Raw genomic sequence first — 17,612 nt, 5'->3', positions numbered from 1 at the left:
GCCGTCTTCGCTGCCTCTCTCTCTTCCTTTGTTCATGGCAAGCATCTGCATACGCCTGAGCCATCGCGATGTCCAAATCCAAGTTGAAGTGAAAACTCTTCCAGCGCAGATCCATGGTCACGAGAAGAATCAAGCAAATGTGAAGAATACTGTAGACAGGGTCTATATATTAACATACCACACCCACAATGAAGTCCCATTGGTCTTGTGTGTTGTTGAATGGTTGTTTTTTCATTTTTGTGGGGTTTTTCCAAAATCTGTAAAAAAACGCAAACGCACAAAAAACGCATACAAACGCGCAAAAACGCTGCGTTTTTTTCCTGCATGCGCATAAAAATGCTTGAAAAAAACGCAGCGTTTGTATGCATTTGTATGCGTTTTTTTAATGCGTTTTTTTGCGGGAAAAACGCGCTGCAAAAAAAAGCAAGTGTGAAACTAGCCTAAGTCCAGAAAACCAGAGAAGTTGGCAGCTATCGGATTGCAGACCCCTGAACCTAACAACAACAACTAGCAGTAGCCGTGGGGGGTTCCTACGGTGCCCTAGACCCCTCGATCACAGCCGGAGAACTACATAGCCTAAAGACAGAAAGGGAAATCTAAACTGCCCCAGAGCAGACCCCAAAGCAATAGGCAACCCCCAACATATAATGACGGTGAAGCAAGATGAAAAAAAACACTCACACAGATAGAAAGATAGGCTGAGCAAATGATGGGGCCCAAGCTAACTAAATAGAACAGAATAGAAAAGCTGCTGTCTGCAATCCGCAAAAACCCTCTCAAAAACAAGAGCCAACAGACTGATAGGGAAAAAAGCCCTGAAGACGCTAGGCTTCAAAAAGACTATATCAGTACTCAGGTATTATCTGAAGACAGAGCAAAAAGGAATTCAGCTCACCCAGCAGGGAAAGGCAGAAATCCAGAAAAACAAGACAAAACAAAACCAAAACACAAATGCAAAAAGTAAAGCAGAAAACTTAGCTTTTGAGGAGCAGGAATCAGACTGGTCTCCAAGAATCCCTCAGAGTAATCACCCGCAAGGCAGAAGGGTGTCGGCTGCCTTATATCCAGTCAGCAATCCCAGTCACCCAGTCATCATCATTCTGCTCAGGTGCTTTGTAATCAGCCTCACTACCTTCCTTCACCAGAAGAGGGAGTTCATCAGACCTCAATGGTGAAGGGGAAAATGAACTCACAACACTCTCTCATATCAGCATCTACTAATCTTATTTTCCTTATCTTATGCCCTAGATCCTGATCTATATCTCTACCCAATGCTGTAAACTACCATATCACAGTCTATTCACAATATACACAAGAACCGCAGTCCACCACTCTTACAGCCACACAGTTCAGTACTGTTGTATAATGTTCTCCACGCCTCTGCAAGATCAGATTTTAAGCACAGAAATATAATACAGTTTAAAGCTTAAAGAAAATCCGTCAGAAACTTCTAAATCCCAAATCATTTACATGTTTGTAACCCTTTAAGCGGAACTCTCGCGAAAACTACCGCAACAATTCCGGAATTCCATTCCGCGGGAAGATCACATTTTAAATTCCCTCGATTTTCCCGCGGAAAAACTAGCATTATGCAAGCGTAATTAGCTTGCAGAATTGCTAGCGTTTTCCAAGCGATCTGGAGCATCGCTTGGAGAACTGATTGACAGGTTGGTCACACTCGTCAAACATAGTGTTTGACGAGTGTGACCAACTTTTTACTATTGAGGCCGCCTATGCGGCCTCAATAGTAAAAGATAGAATGTAAAAAATAATAATAAAAAAAAAATATTGTTATTCTCACCTTCCGACGTCCCGCGCAGTCTTCCCGCCTCTCTCCACGCTCCCGGTCCCAGTAATCCTTTGCGACAATTACCGCGATGACGTCTGTTCTCGCGGGATCGCGATGTCTCGCGGTCATTCGCGATGACGTCGCACGGACGGACGTCATCGCTCGCAAAGGCTTACTGGGACCGGGAGCGTGGAGAGAGGCGGGAAGGCTGCGCAGGACGTCGGAAGGTGAGAACAACAATATTTTTTATTTTAAATTCTATTTTTTACAGGGATATGGTACCCAAAGGCCCGGAGGACAGTCTCCTCTCCTCCGGACCGTGGGTACCATCCGCAAATGTTCTGCTTACTTTTCGCATGGTGTGCACAGCCACATGCGGAAAGTAAGCAGAACAATGCATTCCTATGGGTGCGGGATCGCCGCGATTCCGCAAATTAATGAGCATGCTGCGGTTTTTACTGAGAAGCGATTCCGCCGCGGTAAAAACCGCAGCATTAGCACAGCATTGCGGAATCCCATAGGAATGCATGGGATGCTTATTTTTTGCATTTCCGCTGCAAAATCGCGCGGTTAAAACTGCCGTGGAAACGTGAAAAAAACGCCACGTGTGAACTCAGCCTAAAAGATAAGCAAGCTGATCTTTTTCTCACTTCAAAGTGATGCTCCAGCAGCGAGAAATCATGCTTTGTATTTTGCACTGACAGCTCCCCAACCTCACATTGTATCCCCTACCTAGCATCACTCTCCTCTGGTTGACTGACAGTTTGTTGGCTCCAATACATAGCAATGAATACAGCGTAAAGCGGAGAAGCTGTAAGTGCATCGTCATGCCCCAATGCACTTCCAGGTACATATATACTGAACTCTCCAAAAACGGTTTTTCACTTTGAGATAATGTTTTTCAAAGGGCTACACAGTCACATAATTGGCTTGGGGCGTAGAAGTGAAAAACAGGTTCCCTTTAAATATAGATGTGATGTGTCCAATAAGTAATCATTTTATTTTCTATAGCTCCTATTACATGATTTTGTAAATATGAATTTTTGTCTATTTTACTTTTTGTTTATTTAGATGTTTCTGTAGATTAAAGACTACAATTTTTCCCACGCATCGTGCTGAGAGACTCTTATATCAAGATCTGGGAAAAACTAATAAAGAAAAATATTCTCACTGATTTTCAGTCCTTGTTTTCAACATGGAGGCTTTGATAAATGATTCCCTAAGTGAATATTTACTTTCTACCACACAATCATGAAACAAATTGTCAGATTACTGGGAGTAGTGGCGTCTTCTGATTTGCATACTTGCTTTATTCTTTTAGACATCCCATTAGATCAGTAAAGTAACTGATTAGCTCTGTGCAAAGTGAATGTTATTTAGATGCGCTAAGTATCGCTCTTATGTTTTGCTGGTAGAGGATCAGGTTAATGATCAGGTTAATGATGTTATTCCAGATAAAGTCAACATGGCATTATAGTTCTCATTATTTCTTTACATTCACTTTAGTTTGCCTGTTTATATTTTCAATTTTAAAAGATTGTAAACTATGTTATACAGCAAACAAATGACAGAAGCAGCAATACATACAACCTCAATACTAAAAGATTTGAGACGCGGTGTAAAAATGTAAAGAAGACAAAAATGCAATGATTTGTGTGACAGATCGCACAGGGGAAAAGGTGTGTCAACTTCACGCATCTCTGAGAAGGACCCAGCAAGGATCGGCTCTCTGGCACCACCACTTGCCCCAGGTCAGTCAGGGAACTGCAACGAGGACAAATAGTCACCGGAAAGGCTTAGCTTATAGGTACAAGTTATTGAGGCACTCCCAGTGAGGGGAGATATACATCACCAGTTCAGGCTGGGGATATATAAATCTCCCGTCTGTCACTGTCAGGGCTCCTCACTAACACAGTACGGTATGCTGCCAGCAGTTCCTTGTTTGATATAAGCCCCATCCGACCACAGCCTTATATCGGATCAGAAACCAACCCGGGTACCATATAATAACCAACTGAGCATGCGGACGTGGGGATGCGTAAATCGAGATAAAAGAGCAGCCCAAAATTAATTTTATATTTACGGTAATCGCCGAAGGGTGCACTAGAAGATACAGGTATATATATATACGAAAGCAAATATATGCGTATACAGTCAGGAGTGTAGTACAAGTGTAGGGTACAGATAGATTGCAATTATCATGTTATGTAGCATGTGACCACAGGGAGGCGCTGATGGATCACAGTTACAAATCTTTGTTATGTGATTCTCTGGTTGTGTCAGCTAACGGGCCTCCTGCCAGTAGAAAGACTGAGTCCAAAATGAGGAGCTGCCTATTATTCCTTAGGCTGCTCCCTCCAACACGCTGCACCAGCCCCTGGGCTGGGCAGCCTCCCTCCTCCCATATCTGAGAGTATGGTTTTCCAGGCAGAACCTTGGATGCCAATAGCTTTCCGCCTGAGGGACTATCTAAGACGGCGGCGGCGCCATTGGGTTCTGCTGGATTTTATCTTTGCAGGGAGACCAAATATGCCTACCGTATGTAATTCCTGGTAGCTATGCTTTATAACTCAATAACGGAGAGTTCTACAGGTGGCTGCTGGGTACGGACATGTGGGAGAAGGAATGCTGATTCCAATTATGTGCTTGGCTAGGCTCAGAGATATGGCATTCTGTTATTATAGGTCATTTTCCAGATACAATATCGCATTGCCCTCTGCTGGGATCTGTGGTGCCATTCTGTCTGTATGTTAGCCTGACTCAAACAAAGAAAGCCAGTTGGCTTGTAGCTGCCCAAGAGTTCACATCCCTGTGATAATTGCGGCTAGGCGCTGAATGACACAGGGTCTATGCCTTTTGGCCCCCCTGGAGGGAGATTCAAAGGCCTAGTTGCTTGAGCTAATTAAAAAAAAACCCATTGGTCTGCTTTGTCCAAAGAAGCACCTTCTCTGGATTATGAGGTCCCAATGTTTGAGGTGTATTTGACTTCCATTTTGGCCTGGAATGCCAAAAGGTGTTGGCTGAGTTTGGAGCGAGTATTTTTGGGCCAAACTGTATTTGCTGGGGAATTCCATCAGAAATTAAAATGATATCTATGAGATATAATTTTCCCATATCTCACAATTTTGGAATGTCCTTTTAGAAATATTTTATTCACAAAAGAACATTTATTAAGTCATTTATTTATTTTATTTGCAAATTGTCCCTTCAGAGAGGAAGAGGACCATAAAACATGTTTCATTTTGCTTGAAATAGTTAACTCATTTAGAAACTGATGGCACCAGCACTTCTCGATAATGTCAGAAGAGGGTTCACAAAAAGATGGAAAATTACATGGTATTAATAAAAAACATCTGAAGGGTTAATATTCAACAAATTTACATGATTGTGTAGAAATAGGGGATTTTAGAGAGGCAGAGTCTCTCTGAAGAAAAGGTGGTCAAAGGTTCACCAATCTGTGAACAACTGCATCTAAAAATTGTGGAACAACTTCAAAAAATGTTTATTAACATAAAATTGAAAAGAGTTTGAATATTCTACCATTTACAGTATATCATATAATCAAAAGATTCATAGATTCTAGAGAAATCCAAGTTCACAATGGATGAGGCCCCACAGTCAATACTGGATGTTCCTGATCTACTGGCCCTCATGCACCATTGCATTAAAAACAGACATGATACTTCAGAGCTAATCACTAGAGTTGAGCGAAACGGGTCGAAAAATTTCAAAAGTCGCCGACTTTTGGCAAAGTCGGGTTTCATGAAACGAAACCTGACCCTAGGATGAGGTCGGCCACGAGGTCGGCGACTTACGCGCCAAAGTCGCGTTTCAAAAGTTTGTTTTGCGCTCTTTTTCAGCCAATCAGGATCCACGGACACTGTGGGCAACGTGATGACATAGGCACGGGTCACCACCATCTTTCAGAAGGGCATGCAAGTGATTGGCTTGCTTTGGTGGGCGTCACAGGGGGTATAAAAGGGCATGCACGCCGACCGCCATCTTACTTCTGCCGATCTTAGCATAGGGAGAGGTTGCTGCTGATTCTGTAGGGAGAGTGTTAGGCAGGGAAGAAGAGAAAAAAACTGCTTCTGCTGCTAGCGATTGTGCCTGTACAACACACCAGTCACTGTGTGTGCAGTGCAAGGGGAGGATATATTGTGGTGTATCAGTGGTGTTGGTTGTTGGGCTGCCTTCTAAGGCTTCCTGACAGCTGCATTGCTGTTTACCCACTGCTCTGCAAACTGCTTTTTTAAAAGCAATCCCAATTTTTTTTTTGTCCTGCTGAGGTACTGAGCTGCAAACTGCTTTTTTAAAAGCAATCCCAATTTTTTTTTTTGTCCTGCTGAGGTACTGAGCGTGCATTTTTTCACACCATACAGCGGTGTACGCTCCTCACACAGTACCGTGTAACGGCTGTTGCCACAGTGAAGCTATCTGTGTCACTCTGTGAGAATAAGTCGAGGACATGTTCCGTTCTTACAGACCTGCACTCTAGGGAGATTCCTACTCTGCCCAATTCTACATACACCTTGTAGTTTGTGATACACTAGCCAATTTCTGCCTGTGACATAGCGCTGTGATATTCAGTGGGCCTCACACAATCCAAAAGTGTCCAGTGTCTGCAGAAATTCAAAATCTCACTTATCCTCTAGTCACTTTGGTCACAGCTGTGCCATCGAGCCTGTAACATAGCGCTCAGATATTCAGTGGGCCTCACACAATCCAAAAGTGTCCAGTGTCCACAAGTGTCTGCAGAAATTCAAAATCTCACTTATCCTCTAGTCACTTTGGTCACAGCTGTGCCATCGAGCCTGTGACATAGCGCTCAGATATTCAGTGGGCCTCACACAATCCAAAAGTGTCCAGTGTCCACAAGTGTCTGCAGAAATTCAAAATCTCACTTATCCTCTAGTCACTTTGGTCACAGCTGTGCCATCGAGCCTGTGACATAGCGCTCAGATATTCAGTGGGCCTCACACAATCCAAAAGTGTCCAGTGTCCACAAGTGTCTGCAGAAATTCAAAATCTCACTTATCCTCTAGTCACTTTGGTCACAGCTGTGCCATCGAGCCTGTGACATAGCGCTCAGATATTCAGTGGGCCTCACACAATCCAAAAGTGTCCAGTGTCCACAAGTGTCTGCAGAAATTCAAAATCTCACTTATCCTCTAGTCACTTTGGTCACAGCTGTGCCATCGAGCCTGTGACATAACGCTCAGATATTCAGTGGGCCTCACACAATCCAAAAGTGTCCAGTGTCCACAAGTATCTGCAGAAATTCAAAATCTCACTTATCCTCTAGTCACTTTGGTCACAGCTGTGCCATCGAGCCTGTGACATAGCGCTCAGATATTCAGTGGGCCTCACACAATCCAAAAGTGTCCAGTGTCCACAAGTGTCTGCAGAAATTCAAAATCTCACTTATCCTCTAGTCACTTTGGTCACAGCTGTGCCATCGAGCCTGTGACATAGCGCTCAGATATTCAATGGGCCTCACACAATCCAAAAGTGTCCAGTGTCCACAAGTGTCTGCAGAAATTCAAAATCTCACTTATCCTCTAGTCACTTTGGTCACAGCTGTGCCATTGAGCCTGTGACATAGCGCTCAGATATTCAGTGGGCCTCACACAATCCAAAAGTGTCCAGTGTCCACTAGTGTGAGCAGAAATTCAAAATCTCACTTATCCTCTAGTCACTTTGGTCACAGCTGTGCCATCGAGCCTGTGACATAGCGCTCAGATATTCAGTGGGCCTCACACAATCCAAAAGTGTCCAGTGTCCACAAGTGTCTGCAGAAATTCAAAATCTCACTTATCCTCTAGTCACTTTGGTCACAGCTGTGCCATCGAGCCTGTGACATAGCGCTCAGATATTCAGTGGGCCTCACACAATCCAAAAGTGTCCAGTGTCAACTAGTGTGAGCAGAAATTCAAAATCTCACTTATCCTCTAGTCACTTTGGTCACAGCTGTGCCATCGAGCCTGTGACATAGCGCTCAGATATTCAGTGGGCCTCACACAATCCAAAAGTGTCCAGTGTCCACAAGTGTGTGCAGAAATTCAAAATCTCACTTATCCTCTAGTCACTTTGGTCACAGCTGTGCCATCGAGCCTGTGACATAGCGCTCAGATATTCAGTGGGCCTCACACAATCCAAAAGTGTCCAGTGTCCACTAGTGTGAGCAGAAATTCAAAATCTCCCCTGTCCTATAGACACCTTGTACCTTGTTTTACATTACTATATAGTTTGTTGGATTTTGTCTACATTTCTACCAAAAATGAGGAAGGCTGGTGGAAGAGGCCGTGGAATTGGGCGGGGGTTGGCAGCTGGTAATGATGGTGTTGGTGGTGGATCTGATGGTAGTGGCAAGAGCAAAATAGGACCGAATGCAGGAGGTGTTGAGCCTGCGTCATCGTCTGGCTCCATAAGGCTTCGAAGGCTTAGTTTTCTAGGAGTTGGCAAACCGCTTTTAAAGCCAGAGCATCAGGAAAAAGTTTTGTCTTACATTGCTGACTCAGCCTCCAGCTCTATCGCCTCCTCTTCTTCAGTTGTAAAAAGTAAAAGCACTGAGTCGTCATTGGAGGCTCATGTTCATGAACCACACCTTTCCTTGTGTCCTTCACCCCAACCAAGATTGAAGGATGACGCAGGCCATACTACTGATTACTCCATGGAGCTGTTTTCACATACCATGCCTGGATTATCAAGTCAAATGGTGAATTACCCAGGCCAAAATGAATCTGACATGGAGTGCACTGATGCACAGCCGCTGATGGATGATTCTGCTGGTACATTCACTCAGAGCACTACATTGTCCTCGCAGTGTACAGAGCCAGATTCTGACCCTGATGAGACTCAGGTGCCCCTTCCCGCACACTATACCACCATACATGGTGACACAGAGGAAGGTACACATGACATTGAATAGGAGGTGATGAATGACCCAGTTGTTGACCCAGATTGGCATCCATTGGGGGAAGAGGGTGCTGCTTCCAATAGCTCAGATGAGGAGCATCCACAGCAGACATCGACATCGCAACAGCTGTTATCTGGCAGGCCCGGAGCACTCCAAAGACAGGTTCCAAAAATCAAAAGAGTTGCTGGACAGCTTGTCCAGAGGGTCAAAAGATCACAGCGTGCTAGGCCGCAAAATGTCTGCCAAAGTAGGAAGAGTGCAGTGTGGCACTTTTTTGAACAAAATCCTCATGATCAGGCCAAGGTTATCTGTAAGATGTGCGCAAAGACCTTTAGCCGAGGGAAAAATCTGAAAAATTTGAATACCAGTTGCATGCTTAGACATTTAACCAGCATGCACTTGCAAGCGTGGACACAACACCAAACCTCAAGTGCCACATGTGCAACTGATCACAACGAAGGTAGTCAGCAACGCTACATTGTTTCCCCCACTGTAAGCCCACCGGTTAGCACAGCAGCAAATGTTGAGGTGTCGTTGCAAGGCCACAGCAGTCAGGGAATCCCACTGTTATATCAACGAAAGACTGATTCTAGGCCATCAGAAAGAACACCAACTCCATCACCATCATCAACCCTCTCTCAGTCCGCCCTGTCCACCGCTACTTCCACCATATGCAGCTCTCAAGTCCAGCTCACCCTCCCAGACACTATGAGTAGGTCAAGAAAGTACTCAGTCTCTCATCCGCGTACACTGGGTTTGAACGCCCACATTGCCAAACTAATCTCGTTTGAGATGATGCCCTTTCGGTTGGTGGAAAGCGCAGCTTTCCGCGAACTCATGGCCTATGCAGTACCACGCTATGACCTACCCAGTCGCCACTTCTTCTCTCGCAAAGCCATCCCAGCCCTCCACTATCATGTGAAAGACCGCATTGTCCATGCACTCAAGCAGTCAGTGAGCGGAAAGGTGCACCTCACAACTGATGCATGGTCCAGTCGGCATGGCCAGGGCCGTTACGTGTCCATCACTGCGCACTGGGTTAATGTGGTGGATGCAGGGTCCACAGGGGACAGCGGTGGTGGGACAGTGCTGCCTAGCCCACGGTATAGGAAACAGTTGGCTGTAGGCGTTCGACCCTCCTCCTCCAGAAGCGAAAGCTCGTCCACAGAGCGCAGTCGTACGAGCACTCCATCTGCAGCTGCCACTGTTGCACACGAGGTGTCCCCCTATCGAGCAGCTAGTGGAAAGCGTCAGCAGGCTGTGTTGCAGATGATGTGTTTGGGCGACAGACACACCGCCGAGGTGCTGGCCGAGTACTTGAAGCGACAAACTGAGTCATGGCTGGGCAGTGTACATCTTGAGGCAGGCAAGGTAGTTAGTGATAACGACCGTAATTTTGTGGCAGCCATAGCCCTTTCAAAACTCAGCCACATACCTTGCTTGGCTCACACCTTGAACCTGGTGGTGCAGTGCTTCCTCAAAAATTATCCGGAGTTAACAGCCCTGCTCCAGAAGGTGCGAAGACTGTGCGCGCACATCCGCCGGTCACCTGTACACTCCGTTCGTATGCAGAAGCTGCAGCGATTGCTCCACCTTCCCAACCACCGCCTCATTATCGACATTGCAACAAGGTGGAACTCCACCCTGCACATGGTGGAGCGGCTGTGCGAGCAGAGGCAGGCCATAATGCATTTGTGGGAGGATACACGGCCAGGCACTTTGAGAGCAGACATGGAGTTGACAGGTGTGCAGTGGTCGAAGCTGAAAGACCTCTGTAAAGTCCTTCAGTGTTTTGAGGAATGCACACGGCTGGTAAGCGCAGACGATGCCATCCTAAGCATGAGCATCCCACTTATGCGTCTGCTCATGCAAACTTTGATGCACCAATGTTGATGAGGAGGAAGAGGAGGAGGGAATCCTTGATGACATTCAGCCATTGTCTGCTCAGGGACCTCTCCTGGACGAGGTGGAGGAAGAGGAGGAGGAGGAGGAGGAGGATGATGGGGATGATTACTTAGGGGAGGAGGATGCATCTCGTGGGGCAAGTGAAAATGTTGGCGTGGCAAGGTCTGGCACAGGGTTTGTGCGTGACTGGAGGGATGTGGATTTGCCAGAAAGTGCTCCTCCAACCAGCACTCACAGTGCATCATTGACACCGGGAACATTGGCCCACAAGTCAGATTATGCCTTGCAGATCCTAAAAAGGGACCCCCGCATTGCCAAAATGATGAACGATGACGACTACTGGTTGGCCAGCATCCTGGATCCACGCTATAAAGGCAAATTACAAAACATCATGCCACAGGAGAACCTTGACCTAATATTGGCTAATAAACAAGCAACTCTGGTAAATCGGTTGCTTGAGGCATTCCCAGCACACAGCAGCGGTGATGGTGCTCACACGAGCCGTACGGGCCGGGGTCAGCTTGGCAGAGGTGTTCGTGGTGCACACAGCAGAAGTGGCGTTGGAGACAGGGGTTTCATGACAATGTTGTGGACTGATTTTTCAAGTACTGCTCACACAACTGGTAATACTGCATCGATGGAAAGTGACAGGAGACAGCAGTTGTCAACTATGGTTACAAACTACTTTTCCTCCCATATCGATGTTCTCCCACACAGGTCATTCCCCTTTTACTATTGGGCCGCTAAACTGGACACCTTGCCTGAATTGGCACAATATGCCTTACAGGAGCTCGCTTGCCCAGCTGCAAGTGTGCTATCGGAAAGAGTCTTCAGTGCAGCTGGATCAATCCTGACAGAAAAAAGGACCCGTCTGTCAACCCAAAATGTGGATGATCTATCCTTCATTAAAATGAACCACGCATGGGTTTCCAAGGATTTTGTCCCACCTTCCCCTGATGACACATAGGGTGACAGAAAAATGGCTTGCTTTGGTCCACCTCTTCCTGGGACTTGACCTATTTCACCTTTTGCATCAGCTGAATGTCCAACATCAACATGTGCCACTTTCTAAAACTCCCTAACTGTGCTGCCTCCCCCCCCATGGCCGGGGTCACCACCTAGCGCACGACACCGTGCGAGTGCCGTTGCCCTGGACAGGTGGGTAGGCCGACTCTTGGGCGCGGGCACTGGCACAGGGTCCCTCATAGTGCAATCAAGTGTCTCTGACGGTGGTGGTGCACACCCGCCGTCAGACACACCGCTGTACTATGAGGGGCCCAGTGCCAGTACCGACGTCCACGAGTGGGCCCCCCTTGCTTGGGCAGGGCCCCAGCATTTGCAATCTTTACCTCTCCCTGCTCCTCCGCTGTGTAGTCTGGGCCGTCAAATCCATACTGTGCCTGACACCGTCTGAGCCTGCCTCCTGATGTATAGACATTTAGATATTTTGAATGTGTATGCTATCCATACATGTTATCTGGGGATACGGTACCCTTTCTCACCTTTGTGCATTCACGTGCAATCCATACTGGGCCTAACACCGTCTGAGCCTGCCTCCTGATGTATAGACATATATTTTGAATGTGTACGCTATCCATACATGTTATCTGGGGATACGGTACCCTTTCTAACCTTTGTGCAATCACGTGCAATCCATACTGGGCCTAACACCGTCTGAGCCTGCCTCCTGATGTATAGACATATATTTTGAATGTGTACGCTATCCATACATGTTATCTGGGGATACAGTACCCTTTCTAACCTTTGTGCAATCACGTGCAATCCATACTGGGCCTAACACCGTCTGAGCCTGCCTCCTGATGTATAGACATATATTTTGAATGTGTACGCTATCCATACATGTTATCTGGGGATACGGTACCCTTTCTCACCTTTGTGCAATCACGTGTAATCCATACTGGGCGTGAGAACGGCTGGCGAGCTGTTAAGCAAGCTACAGCACCTGTGGTTTGCACACGTAAGTTTTTCATTTTTTCAGGAATGACGGTTAGGCCTAATTCCGGAACTGCGGTTGACCTGCACTTACTGGGAAATCATTGTTCGCAGGTAATAATTGTAATCAGTGATCCCCATCACTAACGTTGTTCAGCGGGTTATCTGCACCTGTAAGCGACAAACGCTGGCCTTTTCAGTGTAGCGCACATGCAGCCACGGACATGTAAGGGCATGACACACCAGTTATTGGCCAATCTCATGTGCCAGAGCCTCACTTGTCCCTCTAGTAAGCCGGACTCGGACCGCGGGGCATGACGGAGTCTCGTTCTTAAACGGAATTAAGCTTGCAATGTGTGCATCTGTTCTGTAGCTGGCATGGTTGAGGTTTCCCAGGTGGAGTCGAATTTAACCGTAGGCTCCACTCCTGGTGGTGCCCTTCTGGACAATCCTTTAAGGTTCAGCTTTGCAACCATACTGCTCACGTAAAACAAACACTTTGCCTTCATGAACGCTGTTTGGAGGGTCATGACTCGTGGGAATAACGCCGCCCAATCAGTTAACCTGCTAGAGAGATCGTTCGTTGCTCCCAAGCATGACATCACACTCCCTAGGAAGAAGGTAATGCCACTGTGGCGACCGTACTCCTGGGGGCGACACAAGTGCACTGATGCCCAGCCACTGCTCGATGAATCTGCTGGTACATTGACCCAGACCACTACATTCCCCTCGCATGCTACACGGCCTGAATCTGACCCTGATGAAACTCAGGTTACCCTTCCCATATACAGTTCCATCTTACACGGTGACAAAGAGGAAGCTGCAGATGAAAGTGCAGGTTCGGCCCACCCGCCATCAGACACACCACCGTACTATCAGGGGCCCTGTGCCAGTGCCGTCGCCAACGAGTGGGCCCCCCCTGCTTGCTCAGGATCACAGCACTTGCAAGGTTGAAATACTGTGCAGTGAGATGGAAGATGGGGACGACGAGGAGTCCAGACAAGTACAGGGATTCCCTAGCGAGGAGACTTATTTGATTGTTTTCAATGTTGGGACAGCAATTTTTGGGGAGCACTATACTCTGGAGAATGATAGATGGGGCCCACCATACACTGGAACATTCCAAAGGTGGACATCAGACACTGGAGCAGCACTTACAGGGCCCATTATACACTAGAGCATTAGAAATGGGGCCCATTATGTTTGGAGCATTATTTGGGCCCATAAGACAGTGGAGCTTCATCCATGGGGACCAACATAAACTGTAGCATTATGTGGAGCTCATCATATACTGTTTCAAATATTATATGGGACCAATGATTCTGTATGGAGAAATAGATGGGCCTCGTCATGAGATGTAAAAAGTGAAGTATTTTTCATTGTACTATACCGCTATTTCTCTGCCGTATCGGAGCATGATGAGTTGTGGTATGTGTTAAAGGGGCGCTCTTTCGCCCAGGGCACATGAAAACCTGGAGCCAGCCCTCCCCCCCCACAACTGTAGCCAAATAACCCCCATTTTTCAGTGCGTAACTTGTATTATGAAGTTAATTAAGGTTGACAAGCTTAAGTAAGAAGAATTGATGCTTTTGGCATTCAAATGGGCACTGTTGGTGTGTTTCCTGTCCTCCTCTCACTGCCGACTTTTATTCCCCATTGACTTACATTGGGTTTCGTGTTTCGGGACGACCCCGACTTTTCCCTATAATCGGACGATCTTGCTCGACCCGACTTTTGGAAAAGTCGGGTTTCACGAAACGAAACGCGACCCTAAAAAACCAAAAGTCGCTCAACTCTACTAATCACTGCATGGGCTCTGAAATACTTCCAGAAATCATTGTCTGTGAACATAGTTCGCTGTACAATCTGCAATTGTAAGTTAAACCTCTATCATGCAAAGTAGAAGCCATGTATCAACACAATCTAGAAACACTGCCAACTTCTCTGGGCCAAAGCTCATTTAAAATGAACTGAGGCAAAATGGAAAACCGTTCTTTGGTCAGTTGAATCAAAATTTACAATTTTTCCTGAAAACCACGGATGTCATGTCCTGAGTACTCAAAAGGAGAGGCGCCAGCTTGTCTTCGGTAAACAGTTCAAAAGGTTTTGTATCTCTGATGTTTTGGGGTTGCATTAGACTCTATGCCATGAGCATCATATTGAAATGCATTATAAACTCTAAGCATTACAGACAGGTTTTAGCACAACATAGGCTCCCATTCAGACAATGTCTATTTCGGGGAGGGCCTTGCATATTTCAGTACGACAACTCTAACCCAAATACTACAACATGGCTTCACAGAAGAAAAGTTCGACTGGTGAACTGGTCACTTGCCGCCTGCAGTCCAGATCTTTCAGCAATAGAAAACATTTGGCACATTATGAAATGAAAAATCTGGCAAAGAAGATCCAGGATTGTAGAGCAGCTAGAATCTTCCATCAGGCAAGAATGGGACAACAGTCCTCTCCCAACGGTACCCTGCCACTGAGCTGATCTGACCATGTACAGATGAAACCAGAAGTTTACATACACTATATAAAAAGACACATATGAATGTTTTTCTCAATATCTGACATGAAATCAGAATAAACCTTTCCCGTGTTAGGTCAACGAGGATAGCCATAATTATTAATATTTGCCAAATGTCAGAATAATGAGAGAGAGAGAGAGAGAGAGAATGTTTTAAGGCATTTTTATTACTGCAAAGTCAAAAGTTTACATACATTTCATTAGTATTTGGTACCACTGCCCTTAAATTGAATGATTTGGGTCAAACTTTTGGGATATCTTTCCACAAGGTTCTCATAATAGTTGGTGGGCCCATTCCTCCTAACAAAACTGGTGTGATCCAGGTTTGTAGGTCTCCTTGCTCGCACCTGCCTTTTCAACTTTGACCATAAATTTTCAATAGGATTGAGATCAGGACATTGTGATGGCCACTCCAAAACATTGACTTTGATATCTTTAAGCCACTTTGTTACTATTTTGGCAGTATTGTCCATTTGGTAGTCCCATTTCCGCCCAAGCTTTAACTTCCTGGCTGATGTCTTGAAATATTGCTTCAATATTGCTACATAATCTTCTTTTCTCATGATGTCACGTGTTTTGTGAAATGCACCAGTCCCTCCTGCAGCAAAACAACCCCAGAACATGATGCTGCCACCCCTGTGTTTCACAATTGGGATGGTGTTCTTAGGCTTCCAAGTTTCTCCCTTTTCCTCCAAACATAACAATGGTCATTATGCCCAAAAAGTTCAATTTTACTTTCATCAGGCCACAGGACATGTCTCCAGAAATTAAAGTCTTTGTTCCTGTATGCATTTAGAAACATTAATTTGGCTTTTTTATGTTTCTTTTGGAGTAATGGCTTCTTCCTGGCAGAGTGGCCTATCAGCCCATGTTGATACAGTACTCGTTTCACTGTGGATATTGACACAATCTTGCCAGCTTCCGCCATCATCTTCACATGGTCTTTTGCTTTCGTCCTTGGGTTGATAATCACATGTTGGATTAAAGCACATTAATTTCTAGGACACAGAACCACTTATTCCTGAGCGGTATGATGGCTGGATATTCCCATCTTGCTTGTACTTGCATATAATTGTTTGTGCAGATGAACAAGGCACCTTCAGGTATCTTGAAATTGTACCCAAGGATGAGCCAGACTTTTGCAAGTCCACAATTCTCTTCCTGATATCTTGGCTGATTTCTTGAGACTTTCCAATGATGCTACACAAGGAAGCAGTGTGTTTCAGGTGTGCATTAAAATACATCCATAGGTGTGTCTCTAATTAACTCAGATGTTGCAAAAAAAAAAAAACACAAGCCTCAGAAGCCTCCAAACACATGACATCATCATATGGGCAGTCCAGAATTGTTTATAGGCATTGTAATCGTAGTGTATGTAAACTTTTGACTTTGCAGAAAGTAATAAAAATGCCTCAAAACATTCTCGCTCTCTCATTATTCTGGCATTTGGCAAATATTAATAATTATGGTAATCCTAATTGACCTAAAACAGGAAAGGTTTATTTTGATTTTATGTCAGATATTGAGAAAAACATGCATATGTATATTTTTATATAGGGTATGGAAACTTCTGGTTTAAACTGTATGTATGGATAAATAGCCATTAGATTGCCACACAGTTTTGAAATAGTGGTAAGCAATTTTTCCTTCATAAAAACTGCAAAAGATACCGTAGGTCATCTCAAGAAAATGTTTCATCAAGTTGTGCATTATCTTATTGTACTTGTCAGAGGGACTAGATATTTTCATATGAACAGTCAAACCATGCCTACCACTAGTGAAATTATGTGATGTGTATATATGAGTAAAACTTGGTGGGTAGTTTGCTTTCTTTATACATTTCACTACAAAGAACAGCCTCTGGAAATGACATCAGTAAAAGAACTGTTTGTAAAAGACAGTTGTTTTCAATGTTCATACAGCTTCGCACAAGCCTACGAACATCATGCACTTTGCCAAGCATTAACTCCATAAGTGTACACTATACTACCACTGGACGCTGCTTTATACTTTCTGGGAACACTTTGGGGATGACCCTTTCTTGTTCTAGCACGACTGTGTATCAGTTCACAAAGTAAAGGAAATCTGTCACCCCTTTTTTGAATATGAGCTGCCGGCACCAACATCAGGGGCTTATCTACAGCGGAGAGCAGTGCGCCTGCACAGGAGCCACGACAGGAAGGAAAGAAGAGGACGGCATCGTATAAAGATGGGAGGCGCCGGACCAGACGGCGACACCCATCGGACCGGACCGAACGCCAGGGTGAGTATAATCTAACTCGTTTTTCTTATCTTTCAGGTGACATCGGGGGCATATCTACAGCATTACAGAATGCTGTAGATTAGCCCCTGATGTCGGTGCCGGCAGCTCATATTCGAAAAAAGGGTGATAGATTCCCTTTAAAGGCTTGTTTTGAGCCCTTATGTCAGCAGGTAATCCTGTTATAAACTTACTCATCATGTGTGTTGCTGACTTAATAGGTGGAGTTCTAGATGCCTGTGCACCTGTGTCTATG

Source organism: Dendrobates tinctorius, unplaced genomic scaffold (genome assembly GCF_039654945.1).
Source record: "Dendrobates tinctorius isolate UK_male_01 unplaced genomic scaffold, ASM3965494v1 ptg000067l, whole genome shotgun sequence".
Lineage (NCBI taxonomy): Eukaryota > Metazoa > Chordata > Amphibia > Anura > Dendrobatidae > Dendrobates > Dendrobates tinctorius.
Note: the sequence above shows the minus strand (reverse complement) of the source record.